The 15,857-nt window shown below is 32.4% G+C and overlaps 1 protein-coding gene across 3 annotated transcripts in view; it reads right to left on the reverse strand.

The window, feature by feature from the left end:
- LOC145261225 (protein retinal degeneration B-like) overlaps positions 1–15,857 on the reverse strand; it is a 633,753-nt gene that overhangs the window by 434,350 nt on the left and 183,546 nt on the right. For 2 of the 3 annotated variants that reach the window (XM_080119584.1, XM_080119585.1), the window contains exon 2: positions 8,064–8,157. The exons of the other annotated variant lie outside the window; for it this stretch is intronic. The gene's annotated coding sequence lies outside the window, so the exon portion shown is untranslated. The remainder of the gene's footprint in view (positions 1–8,063; positions 8,158–15,857) is intronic. 3 annotated transcript variants of the gene reach the window in all.

The following is a 15,857-nucleotide window of genomic DNA, read 5'->3' on the forward strand; positions in this document are numbered from 1 at the left end:
AACTTTCTCGGAAATTATAAAATTCCAGTTGAGTAAGCGTTAGATTAGCGACACTCACTCCACAAATCTGCTGACCCCACCCCAACCGCACGACTCTGTATATATTCTTCGATGACATTTACAAACTGCTTCGGATCAACCGTGTATACTTGCAAACATACACACAATAAATGTTTTGGAATTCTTCAGATGAGAATTGATAATCCGGATTAGTCAGACTACTATCCTCATCATAGGCTTTATTTTTCACAACGTTTCGGCTGATGAAACCTGCAGAGTTTTTCAGGCAAATCCGTTCAAACACAGGAATCCTTACATTGAATTAAAGAACTTATAATCTGGGATTTCGAACTGAACCCACATCTTGAAACGGCACTAAGTATATTTTGGTTTAATCAGCTTCCTCTGAAAGAGGAAGTTCCATGGGAGTATGTATATCCCCCTTAGGGGAGATGACGACGTTAGCCTTTTGTATCTCTTGCAGGGAGGTGTTGACGTCCTCCTACATACAGCGCCTGGAATTCCCAAATTGGTCATCCATTTTAGTAATGACTAGGTTCAACGTTGCCTGCCTGAAAATTCTACCTTCAAATTCCTCAGCCTAACATTTGCGGGCAATGTGAACTGGAACAAATACATAAAGGACATTGCAAAGGCTGCTGCAAAGAAGGTGGGTTCCCTCTAACGAGCTAGAAGACTACTCACACCTGAGAGTATCCTGTACCTTTACAAGGCCAGCATTCACTCATGCATGGAGTATTGTTGCCACATGCATCTACCACTCGTCTCTCCCTCTTAGATAGGGTCCAAAAAAGAGTTGTCAATCTAATCGGCCCCACTTAATCAACTAAGCTCTAGCCTCTGTCCCATCGCCGCAATGTTGCATCACTGTGCCTGTTTTACAAATATTTTAATGCAATGTGTTCTGATGAACTTGTTTCACTTGTACCCCCTCGACATACATATCCCTAACAAACCCACTTAGTAATAAGATCTCACCCCTTCACTGTTGTTGTCCCTAAATGCCAGAAAGCTTTCTATTCTAATAGTTTCTTCCCTCGAACAGCTAGACTTTGGAATTCCCTTCCTGCTGCCTGCTTCTCTGGCTGTACTGATATGCAGAAGTTTAAATGTAACATAAACAAATATCTTGGCCCCAAATAGTAGCCCTTTACGTCCAAGTGGTGATATGCTTTGTAAGGGGTGAACATGAGTAAAAAAAAAATAAATAAATAAAAAAACTTTGTTGATCTGACAGGAACCGGTGTGTATACCTGATTATGACGTGTGCCAAACTGAACTCACAGGGGTAGATTATTCTTGTTCTGTCAACCATCACCTGTTAAAATCTATATTATTTTTCTTTGTCTGTGTCTGTTTCACTTGTTTCTTGGAAACTACTGGACCGATTTGGCTGAAACTTTGTATGGATCTTTGTTATGATAAGCTGCAATGAACTAAGTGGTCTGGCATCCGTTAGTGATAAATAGGGATACATATTTAATGCCAAAATGTTTAATAATATTTAACTATTAATTTGGCATAAAACACTCGTTCCAAGTCAACAGGCTATAACTTTTTCCGTTTTAAAAAGATAAAAGATCTGTTAACTATTAGTCTATTCTTAGTTATTATGGCCTTTAGAATAGATTGAACCTTTAACCTCCAGAAAACTAACAGTTAGAACTGATTGTTAACAAACTTATTTATCCGTTGCGCCACAGAGTCCATGGACGACTGAACCAAAATAATTTACGAATGGGGATTAAATGAATGCTTCAGTTTTGAATTCTTTAAAAGAAGGCCAGAGGATGTATCTGCCGAAAAGTGAAAATAAGTACCAAAATGAAAATAGTATTAGAAATACTTATTTTGTATTTGTATTGTTGTCAGATTTGGGTTGCTGAATCTCTGTCCCATTTGAAGTTGTTCTGGTATGCTTTTATTATTATTAATATTATTACTAGCCTGGGTGCCTGGCGTTGCCCGGGTGTTTTGGGGGTGGGGTTGTTGAGCAAAATAAAAAAAAATAAAAAAAAAGTGGTAGTAGGCAAGCAGGCAGGCTCAAACCCGTACCGCGAACGAGGAAAAGAAAGTGGGGTGGGGGGAGGGGAGCGAGACGTCTTTGCCGTTGTGTCCATCACAAAACCGGAAGTGACGAATGTTTAAATTAAGGCGAGTCAATCGAAAAGAGGAGATGACTTTTCATAGTGGTAAGAAAATAGAATGAACTAAGTAGTGCGATCGGTGGGATTTGGTTAAAAGAAAAAAAATTGTAGGATGTTGGCAGATGATATGGAAATACTTGCAAATATATATATATATATATATATATATATATATATATAAGATAAATATTCTTAATTTATTATGAAATTGAATGTCTGAATTTGTTAGATGAAATAAAGTGTTTTTTATATCATAAATTGCTTCTGCCATTTCCGGGAACAAAACACTATTCTCCCCACCTAAACAAAAACGGAGGGGAGATTACCTTGTGACCACAAAACAGATACTACTTCCCTTACCCCTGCCTAAAAACGGTTTGGTAATCCCTGGAAGCCTCCAAAGTACTTTTAAAAGCAACATGCTTTGTTCCCCTCACCACCACCACCACCACCACCACCACTATCGTGACATCATTTCTGGAAGATGTCTCTGCAGTTTTTCCAAATGTATACAGATATAAATTAATTACATAACATCGAAAATCCAAGAAAAAAACGGACACCGCCCAACAGAAATTGACCTAGTTGATCCACACAAAACACCAACAACTAATTGATGTGTTGGTGATGGCGATAGTGGTGGTGGTGGAGGTGAAAGTAATTTTCCAGGTGGTGGCGTGGTAGCATTTGCAGTGGTGGTGACTTCAATTGTAGTGGTCGCGGTGGTGGTGGCAGCTGCAATTTTCCAACCTTCAGAGAAGCATTTGTTGAAGAGTTTGAAGAGAACAGGGCTAGCTCAGTAGAACATTTCTTAATTAGTATAACAGGGATGAGATCAAGTTCACACAACAGGTGTCTAGTTTGTTTGTTTTTGTTTTTTTAGCAGTTCCTTCCTCCTCCCATCATTTATTGTTTCCTCTTCTCCTCATCACATTTTCTCTTCCCTTTTTTCCCCCCTTTGTATCATCAATTGCTTCCTAATCATCTTTACTTTTTATTTTCGTACATTTCTGTTCTTACCAACTCCACCATTAATGATGTTTTTCCATACTTTCCACATTTGTGCATTCTTTCCAATTACCTCTCGTATTCTTGCATTCCGACGGTGCGTTCTCCAACATTTGTGTGCACTGATTTTCATGCAGTCCTAGAGACGCACATGAAAGCAACAGTTCATTATCTTTCCTTGCAAAATGCCCAAGGCACCTGCTTTAAGGAAAACTCATTATGAAATGTTTACAGCGAGCCAAATTAAAAATTATCAACAAATCGTTGTTTCAAAAAGCTAAACCCAACATAAAAAGCAAAACCATAAAACTAATAACGTTTCGTCGCTTCCATAAAACACACAACAGTAATAAAGGCGCGTTTAGTTAAAGAATTGAATGAAAAATCCGATGATTGCTGATTCAAGAAAGGTGTGGTTATGGATTGCACAACCCTTGCTTCATCATTACACAGGGATGTCCATTGTCTCTTGAGACTGAATAGAGGCATCGATAATATGAAATAACTGACTATAATAATAAATCCGAATTCTGCATAAATTAAGCCTATTTTATGACCGGGCAAGGCCAGGCTTCCCTACTAGTTACTAATAATGTCATATTTTGTTACTATGATAGTAGACATGAAATTAAACAAGGACATCTACTTTATGTGAGTTTGTTCCCTATGGATTCGAAAACAGCTGGCCCGATTTTTTAAAAGTTTTACACAGAAGGTAGTTGATGTATCTGGGAGTGTTTTTAAGTAGGTTTTGTATTAAAATACAGCCGATAAGTATCAAAAAAATCCAATTAAAGAAGGAAGTCCGATTTTCGCGAAAGTTAACACTTTTATACAACCTAACACCACAAATGTATTTGGGAAGTTTTATTACTGCAGAAGCAGAAATGCCCAGCCTAACAAATCAACAGTATGTTCTTTGATAAGACAGGAGCGCGTTCGAAATGAATGTTTCTTTTGAGAGCACAATTGAACCATGATATTTGAGTTTTGCATTTGAAAATTTTTAGTCAAGTCATTATATAAAAATAATTTTATAAAACCAACAGTAGATTCTCTACAGTGCAATGTAGACTACAATATATTATGGACTAAGTCACCGTGAGGAGGCATGTGAAGCTTTCTTCTGATATATTGCGGTGGGTCTCCAACTAAAGCGGGCAATCAATTTGATTAAAAAAAATCGATTTCTATAATAATAAAAGTATGAGAGGGTGGAAAATTTATTGATCCTCATTCAATCCTGGACAACATCGGGTCTCCCTGCTAGTCAGTAATAATGTTTTGTTATTATGATAAACATGATCATAATACTTATAACGTTATCTTACTATAAATAAATATGACATTAAACAAAACCATATGAATAACTAGCTGGCAGCCCGGCGTTGCCCGGTCGTACAATATGCTTAAACATAATATTTTAATTTATGTAGATTGCATATGTATTATTACAGAATTAATCCTCTATTGATTATTATATATTGCGAGGAATAGTTTGCCCCGTGGACTAATTCGCAAAAAAAAAAATAAATAAAATAAAATAAAAATAATAATAATGATGATAATGTCGGTCATCAAATTCCGTCTGTGTTTGTTTACACTATCATGTCAGCTGATATTTGGGCTTGAAGATGAATGCCCTGGAAAAATCACTTCTGATTAATGTTTAGTTTTAAAATATGCAAGCGAAGAAATGATTTGCAGCAATTTTAAATGGTACCTCTTTTTTTTATTGTAAATTGAACTCATTAATAAGGAAAAAATTAAAATAAAATGGTGAGGTACACCTGGGTTGAACAGGGGGATCATTCCATCTGTAGTCGAATGCTCTACTACTAAGCTATATCTGCAGATTAAAAAAAAAAATCTGTCTTTTTTAAGAAATGATTTGCTTAAATTTTATTATCTCTCTTGTCGATAGAGCGTAAAATATGCCTCTGTAAAAATTATTCTGTTTATCTATAAGAGAGAAAAGCTATTTTTAAGATCGGATTTTTTCGATTTTTGATACCTATCGGGTGAATTTCTTTACAAAACATATCTAAGAACACTGCCATAGACATAAATTAGCTTTGTGTGAAATTTTCAAAAGATAGGCTCAGCCGTTTCGGAACCTATGAGGAAGGAACTCTCTCTCTCACACACACACACACAAAGTGACTTTTATATAAGAGTGAAAATAACGTTTTGTTATTATAATGAACATGATATCAACCAAGGCAATGTATTAATTTGCTTTGTCCTTGAAAGAATTCAAGGGCACTTAAAATGGAAAAAATTATTTAAAACTGGTCGAAATTCAATATTTTACATTTCTAAACAGAAAAGCAGATGACAACTAATTTTTTGTTTTTTCAAGTTAATTTATTACAAAAGTTTTAGGTAAAAAAAAAAAAGTTATCAATGAAAATTTGAACTTTTTTTTATGCAAAAAAAAAAAAAAAAAAAACAGCAATAATAGGACACAAAAAAAAAATCGAGCTAATAAACAAAATTGATCCAACTGATTAAAATTTCTGTCTTTGATTCATTTCCATCATTAGTTCAGACACTCTCTCAATCATAGTTTTACTTGACATTATTTTTTTTTGTATAAATTAAAGTAATCTTAATATTATTGATTACTAGCTGAGATGCCCTGCGCCGTTCGGGATCTAAGTTATATAAATTACAAAAGAAAATAAATAAATAAATAAAATAAAACCAATGTTCAATTACGGTACTGAATTTTTAAGGTGAGGACTGCTTATTTGTCTCATTTGGTGTTCCTAGACTACTGTTCTCATCTTGGGTTTTATTAGCACAACGTTTCGGCCAATGTAGCTACGGACTCGAGATATAAACTCAACTAGTAACTCCGATATTAACTCGAATGATAACATCAACATGAACTCGAAGAGCAACCTAAGAAATTCACCGACGAATGACTTGAGTGTCATTCTTATATGGTTGCTGGGCAAGTGCATTCTTGTGTCCCAGGAATGTCCAATGAGAACGCGCACGCGCACACACACAGTTCTCTGGTATTTTCATGCATACTCATCACAATGTTTTAAGATAAGCAGTCATTGGGATCCGTCATTTTGATTCTAATCTGAGACGTTCGTTAATTTATTCAAGTATTCCGAGGAATAAATGAAATTAGAAATAAGAGTGAAACGGTCATGAAACTAAAGTATCCATCAAATAGATTCTGGACGCCATTTTGAATATAAGATTTTATAAAAAAAGGTGTGTTTGAAGGCCTGTCGATGCTGGAATTATTCAGTCGTTAACAGATAAATAAAATGAATAATGATAAGTAATTCAAAGGTTCAATAAGTTTCAATAAATATTTATTTACCTGACTGTAGATGGTGTATTTCCTTTTCCTCAATTTCCTTTCGATTATGAATTATGAACAGTTGTATTTGAAAAATCTTCGGATTTGAACTGATTGTTTTTTCGTATATGATTGTCTTTGATTATACGTGTAAGCAGTAACATACCGGTCAGGAAGTAAGTAGAACATGTACGAAAATTTAACGAAAGCTAACCATTCAGCAGTGGGGATCAATGGGGGTAACATTTTACTCTAGGTATGCCACTGATTTACAGTCAGGTAACTAAATATTTATAGAAAATTATTGAATAACGTTCGTTTTTCTGGTTTTTTTTTTTTACTTCGCTTATCCACCCCCGACCACACACCCAAAAACACCCAGGTACCCACCGATTTTTTAAATTTTAATATCGAAACAGGCTTATTTAAGCCATTTTTCACGTAATGTTCGTGTTTGTTTTCTTTTTGTTTTTTCGATTTTTACATTTAACATGCCTTAGGTTAGTCTTTTTGTGTTTTTTTCGATGTTTTGATTACTCCCCTCCCCAGCTTAAGTTTTAACGTTGTTTTCTTTTTTTACTTCGCTTATAACAAACAAACCTGGTCATTCACCTCATTTGCTGAATAGCTATTGCTTACGCCGTCGTCGTTCCGTGCGTGCACCTGCCAATTTGGTTCTTACTTAAATAAATTCAAACATCTTTCAGTAACTCATTCTGACTGGCCAATTTTATTTTCAAACTTCGCATCATGGCTTCGGGTTCGATCCTACCCGCACCCCCGGTTTCTTTTTGATTTAACACCACACACACCTCCAAACACCTGGGCAACGCCGGGTACCCCCGCTATATATATATATATATATATATATATACAAGATAAAACGTCTGCGCACGTTTTTGTATGTCCAACAAAGGCTTTTTTCGCCAGGGTTCTCGGGGGGGGGGTATGTTTTAGAACTTTTTATATACTGCCTAGATTATAATATCTATGATTTGTTGCAAATGCATGTTGTATCTACATTTATTTACATCGACTTTTATAAAATTCACGCTATTCCTTCCTCTCACGTTTGTTCGGCTTTTTCGTATAAAAGCCAAACTGAATCAAAAGTGAAGGCAGCTTCCCAGCTTTTCGTGCCGGAACATCAAGAAAGCAATCAGCTTTGACCAATCTGGGGGAAACCCCTCATATCAGACAATTGCTATTCATTTGGACACTCCCCCCTTTTGTGGGGAGCTGGTTTTTCTCAACATCGTGGGAAGCAAATGAAATGGCGGAAGGCTGAACTGGCCTCCAGCCAACGTTCGTTTCTGCAAGTCAACTTTTTGATTGACATCGCTAAATTTCAACGCTTTTCACTTCCTGTGGCTTTGTAGCATAACGGTAAGATGTCACGTTTTCTTTCACTTTCTTTTCCGCATTCGGGTTCGTCACGGGTTTGAGCCTCCCTGCCTACTAACACTTTTTTTTTTTACACCTCTAAACACTCGGGCAACGCCGGGTACTCCTGCTAATGATTCATAAAAGACTAATTTCAGAAGTCATAAACAATGTCTTACCTTTCTGATAAAAAAGAGCAACTTTATACAGACAAATTAAGCATCCAGTTCGATTAATCATCCAAAGAAAGTACATCCATATTGAAAGGATTATCTGAAAGCCAAAGAAACAAGAAACGAGTAAAAATTTGAGAATTCTTAAGACTTTTAAAAATATTTAAAAATAGATTTAAACAATGGATTATCATTTCATGTGTTGTACGGTAGATTGGGAATACAAAGATTTGTTCTGGATAACATTTCCACCATGAAAGCATATTAAAAGTTAATGTCATACGATCAGAATACTTAACATAATTAAATCCTTCTATTACATAAAGGAAAGTAGTCTTTGTGTTTGTTTGTTTGTTTGTTTGTTAAAAACTTTTGACAGACGCACCAAACAAAAAAACTGGTATCGCCACAAAGATCAAACTCTCGGATGAAAAATATAAAAAAAATTGGCCGAAAAGATTAATCTGGGACTTTGATAAAAAATATCAAAAAATTGCCCAAAAAGATTAATCTGGGTGAATTTTTGTAATGGGAGGGGGTATCTATTTTCCGACAATTCTAATGTAATTATATTATAAATTCAAAATGCTATTGTATTATAAATTAAAAATATTGTATTATAAATCTAAACCAAATCAAAAGCACACAGTCCCCTTTAACAAAGTAAAAAAGTCAATGGGTACTTTCTATACATCCTACCTCACCCTGCCAAAAAACTTTTATCTTCAATAAAAAAACGCTTAGTATTTAGGAGATTTTTTCAGTCAATTTACTTCTAAGGGTTGAGATTCTTGATTTTGTCAATTTTCCAGGGTTACATCAGGATATGAGTTCTGTATAATCTGTTGATCAACACTGGTAACGCTCTGCTGGTTAGTAATAGCAAAATTTCCCTGACTCCATACACTCCTTATTTAGACTAGTATATCTTAAGAGAATAAATCTTTAATTCAAATCAGTTGGAGATCTGTTTGTATTTGACTTCCTTGCTTCTGCTAAAAGCTAACAATGTCCGTTCCTGAAATGTTGAAAGTGTCCGTTCTATTTTGAGAAATTTCTCTTTATAAAATGAGATGCCTGGTTTTGGGGCCGGTTCAAGTTGGAGCAGAACAGCAGATGCTGGACAGATTGTCCTTCAACCGAGCAAAAATAGACATTAATTGATGTAGAGGTGGTTAGGAAGGAAATGGACAAGCAACCTTCACACATTATTTACTTTGCTTGCTCTAAAGGTAAAATGTTTTTAGATAGATTGAAATCTTTAATGGCTATACTGATAAAAATAATTGCCAAGCATCATCTATATTATACTAGCAAGAGGTAGGGCGCCCGGCGTTGTCCAGTTGTAAAATATAATTAAATATATTTTAATCTATAGAGTCAATTAAAAAAAAAAAAATAAAAAAAAAAATGGGACTTGGGTGCCATCAACCAAAAGCAAAACTGGAAGCAAACCTTTGTAAGCAGAAAAAAAAAAATGCTGCGTGCTGAGCATGAACTTGCATAGCTTAAGTATGTAAGTGAACACGTTATCGATCGTACCACGATACAGATGTTATGATGTTGCAAATTTAGCTTTTTAAAATTGAACAATGAACCGACCATTCGCACATGCACGATTAACAAACAGCGTTGAAACCAAGTTTTTATTACCCCCCCCTCCTTCAAACAAAACAACATTCCTGCATGAAATAATTGACGATTTTTTTTTTCTAATTTTCGATACTATGTGTCTGAGAGATCGATCTTTTACTAACGATACCAGGTTTTTGCCTGTTCAATGCGGACGATAAAAAGTTTTAGCAGACATACAAACACACATACACAGACGGCTGAGATTTATAATAGATTTCTTTTAGTCTTTTCATAACATTTTTCCTCAGAAACCACTGGACTAATCTGACTGAAATTTTGTGTGGACCATTGTTATGATTTAAATTTCTGCATGTTGGTACAATCGGGGAAACAGGAAGCAGGGATGAAATTCCAAAGGCAAAACGGTTTGAGGAAATAAGCTATTTGAGTAGAAAGTTTTACATCATCTAGTGACTTCTACAGTGGGATTGGTTGAGGACACATACATTGCGTAAGTGTACCCGAGTACAAGTGGAAGCACTTGTAAAGCAAGCATAAGGATACACCCTTGCAGTGATCGTATAGCGGTTTCGATCACTAGTTATGGGTTAGTTGGTTGGTTTTGTTTTACGGCATATCAACCCTTTTCAGGTTATTTAATGCCAAATCCAGTTATTTTGAAAAAAAATTTTTTTTAATAGAATATATATATATATATATATATTTTTTTTTTTTTTTTAAGTCGGTATCTATTTAACCCATAGTTGGGGCCCTAACAGGTACTACCACACCGGGTCAGAGTGGACTTGGGAGTAATGGCAATTAAAGGGTGGCTCCACACTCCCCAAAGCCCGCAAGCTGTGGCCTCACCATGGGATATAGTTAAAGGTCATATCCAGGACCACTAGTTATGGGGAAGCAGTCAGTTTTTAGGGATGTGTTAATGACAGGTTTTACTTTAGAGTGTTTTGTAAGGAGGGAGATATTTTGGGGAGGAGCCGGATTCAGAGAAATATTTTCAATGAAAAAGATTTGCAGGTTTTATATTCAAATGTGAGAAAAACTAGAGACATTGTCATACAGTAAACAAAACAAGTTAAGGCATATATTCACAACAAAAAGTAAAAAGATAATTTATATATGTCTAAAATGGAAGGTTTACAACAATGAGAAAAAATTAGAATGTTCGTGAAACTTTTTAGAGTTCTTGTAAAAGCAAAGGGTTTCATTAGCTGAGACATTAGAAGTTTGGATCGATTAATTAAGAGCCGTGAGATTCAGGGGGCAGGAAAATCGTATTCAAAACTTTTCTTCTCAATTAAATAAATTATAATTCATTGAAACTTGCTTTTAAGAGTCAATGTTCTTTTGTTTTTCATATTAGAAGATAGTTCAGTGATAAAGTTGGAGAATATTTCAAGTAATGAGTTTTTTATATGAGCAGACGACATTAAGGGATTCAAGGCTTTCAAGTAATCATTGTGCGTGTGTGTGTGTGTGTGTGTGTGTGTGTGTGTGTGTGTGTGTGTGTGTGTGTGTGTGTGTGTGTGTGTGTGACACTTTGTAAGTGTGAGTATGTGAGTGACAGTGTATGATTACGCGAGTTAAGGATTGTGGTGATTAAGGAGACATAGCACTGTCTGAATTTTTTATCTCAACTGTTTATTCAAAACAAACTGGCCCTTTTAAAGTGTTTAGTCGGATCCCACAAAGACCAATTCGAATGAATTTAAGAAGTTCTTTGATTATTCAAAATATAATTATTTGTTTACATTAATCCAGGCCTGTGCGAATTCGGTATGCAGAAACGAGTTTATGCACTTCGATTTGGGACACCGAAGGGTAAACTTCAATGCTACAATGGAGAAGGAGGGGGTGGTGGAGTTTAACAGATAGTGCAACACATTAGGTTAGAAACTCTTTGCGACACTTCTGGCCCCAAAACAGCAATTATTCCCCCTTTGTCAAAAACATCACTCATGGAATGTGAGGACCAAAGAACAAAATAAGGAGAGCGAGAGTTACAAGGTCAACGTTATACTATCTTAAATGTTTAAAAACTTAAAAGTATGCAGACCAAGACAAATTAATTATTAAAATTTACAGCTGCCACCTGAAAAAAGGGATGTAATTCCATAGTCGTCATTAAAAAGTTACTTCTCTTTGTTTGAAACAAAAAAAAAAAAACATTTTGATAAAATAAATGAAAAGAAAACATGGTAGAATTTAAAAATAAAAATAAACAAAAACAAATCGCAAGTTGCACTGCCGGACAACGCCAGATAGACAGTGTTAGAAATTTTCTTGGGTGAGTTATTTCTTACACTTTTTTTTGTTTAGAGAAAAGAACAATCTTTTGTAGCAGAACAACCTTCCGTTTTTTTATTTTTTGGACGAAGACAATTATAAAAACCAACAAGTTATTGCATTCAAAAACAAATTATATCTTCTATAAATATAAAAGCGAAAATGTATGTATGTTTGCATGTGTGTTTGCTTTTTCTGTATGTCTACAAAAGGCTTTTTTCAGAGAAGCGATCGGTCGGTTCACAACTTTTTAAAACTTTTTATATCACATATAAATCGTAATATCTCAGAGTTAACAACGAAGCTCGCCTGTTTATTTAATTTGCTCGACTTCAGGAAGATAAATATTCAACATTTGTCGCTCGCCGCATGTGGGTTAGTCTTTTTCCTATAACATCTTGGGAAAATAAAAATTAAAAAAAGCGTTCCCGCAGTAAATGAAATACTATCACGCAGTCAAACTTGACCTCATTAAGTCATTAAAATGTGCACCTGCCAAATCCAAGTAATTAAATAAATTCAAACGTGTTTCTGTTAGCATCTCGCGGTGGCCCAATGGTTAAAACCGTCGCACTCTTTTTTTTTTGCACTTTAATTTACAACTTTGCCTCGACGGTTCGGGTTCGATCCTCATACTTACCTACCAAAACATTTTTTTTATTTTAACCACCGCCCCCACCCGGGAGTTTTCACACACACACACACCTCCAAACACCCGGGCAACGCCAGGTACCCCTCGCTAGTTCAATTATAATTACAAATACAAAAAAGGGTAATACTTATGTCAGTTTGAAGATTGGTAGTTTCTGAAACGGTTGTTCTGGAGAATGTTCTTTTCATGAAGAAAATTGGGCAACAGAGATGAAGAGAAGTGTTTTCATTCCTTCCAGTAAATTCTTTTTGAGCTTTTCTCGTTCAAAGTTTAAGTGTTTATATGTAGCCTTTCCTCAAGTAATTGCGGGCAATTTGCATAAAGTCACTTATGCAAATTGCTCTAAAAAGTCTTGTTAAGAATATTTCCAATACACTCCCCTCAATGAAGATTGCAATATATTTATTGCAATACAATTAAAGTGTGATTTTATTGGTAGTTTATTCATTTTTTTTTTAATGAAAAAGTGAAATCATATATTTTGGAAACGTCGAATTTGTTTATTGGTTTATAGGCTCTTTTTCGTTTTAGAAAAGTTTATTTTAAATGGTTCTTTTATTTTTAGAGACATATTTTAAATATTTTACATATATATATTTCTATAATATATATATATAGCCAGTAGAGTTTAGTTTCCTAGAAGTACTTCCAATGAAACAGCATGTGTCTAGCAAAGAGTGCTCAATGAGTGAACAGAGCAGGTATATTAAATTTATTTATATTCACCCGTGTTGGGGGATTACGTCTTCAGGCCAAGAATTATCGTTGAGAGTTTATTACATTACAGAAACATGTATGCACATATGTTGCCATCAATGTTTGTATAAATAAATTTAATATATATATATATATATATATATATATATATATATATATATATATATTAAATATTTTACATATATATTTTCTATAATATACATATATATATATATAATTATAAATATATTTTACATATATAATTTCTATAATATATATATATGTATATAAATATATTTTACATAGATACTAGCAAAAGTACCCATCGTTGACTGGGTTCAAAAACAGCCTACAGAAAATGGACTGATTTATGAAAGTATGATATGTTATGAAAAGGAAGGGTTGTAAAGAGATAGCTTCGAATTTGGAGGTATCAAAACCAAAGCAAAATATGATGAAAGTAAAAATAAAATAGATAAACCCCATAATTTATTATACCATATCTGTTCACATTGAAACACTTATCACAATATTCTGTGGATCTATATTAAAAAACCTTGTTAAACTTTGTGACATATTTCCATTCTATGGAGGTCAGGCGCGAACGAACACTCCATAATTTTATTATACCATATTTCTTCAAACTGAAACATAATTATCAAAGCATACTTACGCAGATAGATATGAAAAGTCTTTATTAAAGTTTGTGCCTATTTCCATTCTATGGAGGCCAGGCGCGAACGCAGACCCCCCCAATTTTATTATACCATCCCTATATAAGTTAAAACATATTTATCAAAGTATTATTATGTACATTTATATAAAAAACACTTGTAAACGTTTTTTTTTTTTAATTTTTTATTTCCATACTTTGTGGACCAGGCGCGAACGCAGACTCTACAATTTTAATGAACCACCGTTCTGCCAGATCAAACATACCCAGTTCTGTGTCCCGATACATCTTCTATCATTATATGGAATCAGTTTTTTAAAATAGTCAACCATATAGGAGCCTATTCGTGACCAAACACACATAGACGTTCAGGTTTATATTATAGAATATTTTCTATAATATATATATATATATATATATATATATATATAATTATAAATATATTTTACATATATACTTTCTATAATATATATATATATATTACATATATACATTCTATAATATATATATTACATATATACTTTCTATAATATATATATATTACATATATACTTTCTATAATATATATATATTACATATATACTTTCTATAATATATATATATATATTACATATATACTTTCTATAATATATATATATATATATTACATATATACTTTCTATAATATATATATATATATATTACATATATACTTTCTATAATATATATATATATTACATATATACTTTCTATAATATATATATATATTACATATATACTTTCTATAATATATATATATATATTACATATATACTTTCTATAATATATATATATATATATTACATATATACTTTCTATAATATATATATATATATTACATATATACTTTCTATAATATATATATATATATTACATATATACTTTCTATAATATATATATATATATTACATATATACTTTCTATAATATATATATATATATTACATATATACTTTCTATAATATATATATATATATTACATATATACTTTCTATAATATATATATATATATTACATATATACTTTCTATAATATATATATATATATATTACATATATACTTTCTATAATATATATATATATATTACATATATACTTTCTATAATATATATATATATATTACATATATACTTTCTATAATATATATATATATATATTACATATATACTTTCTATAATATATATATATATATATTACATATATACTTTCTATAATTATATATATATATATATATTACATATATACTTTCTATAATATATATATATACTTTCTATAATATATATATATATATTACATATATACTTTCTATAATATATATATATATATATATATTACATATATACTTTCTATAATATATATATATATATATTACATATATACTTTCTATAATATATATATACTTTCTATAATATATATATTACATATATACTTTCTATAATATATATATATATATATTACATATATACTTTCTATAATATATATATACTTTCTATAATATATATATTACATATATACTTTCTATAATATATATATTACATATATCCTAACAGTTTCGGAACAATTTAGTTTAGTATATTGCAACAACATTGAGTTTAATATATTGCAACAACATTTAGTGTGTTGAAACAACATTTAGTGTAATGTTACAACATTTAGTTTATTGTTGCAACATTTATTTAGTGTGTTCAAACAACATTTATTTATCCTTCTTTTGGATTTCAAAATTCCATTAGAGTCTAAGAATAAATTTAAATTAGAGACCAAAGAAGGAGTATTTATATTACTTTTTTTTAGGTGCAAATCTGAGACATTTTTCATGAGGACATAACCTTGTATACTACTAATAATGAAAATAAATAAAATAAGAGTCGTATACATGTG

The sequence above is a fragment of the Euprymna scolopes genome, chromosome 37 (genome assembly GCF_053919585.1).
Source record: "Euprymna scolopes isolate OS-2025 chromosome 37, ASM5391958v1, whole genome shotgun sequence".
NCBI lineage: Eukaryota > Metazoa > Mollusca > Cephalopoda > Sepiida > Sepiolidae > Euprymna > Euprymna scolopes.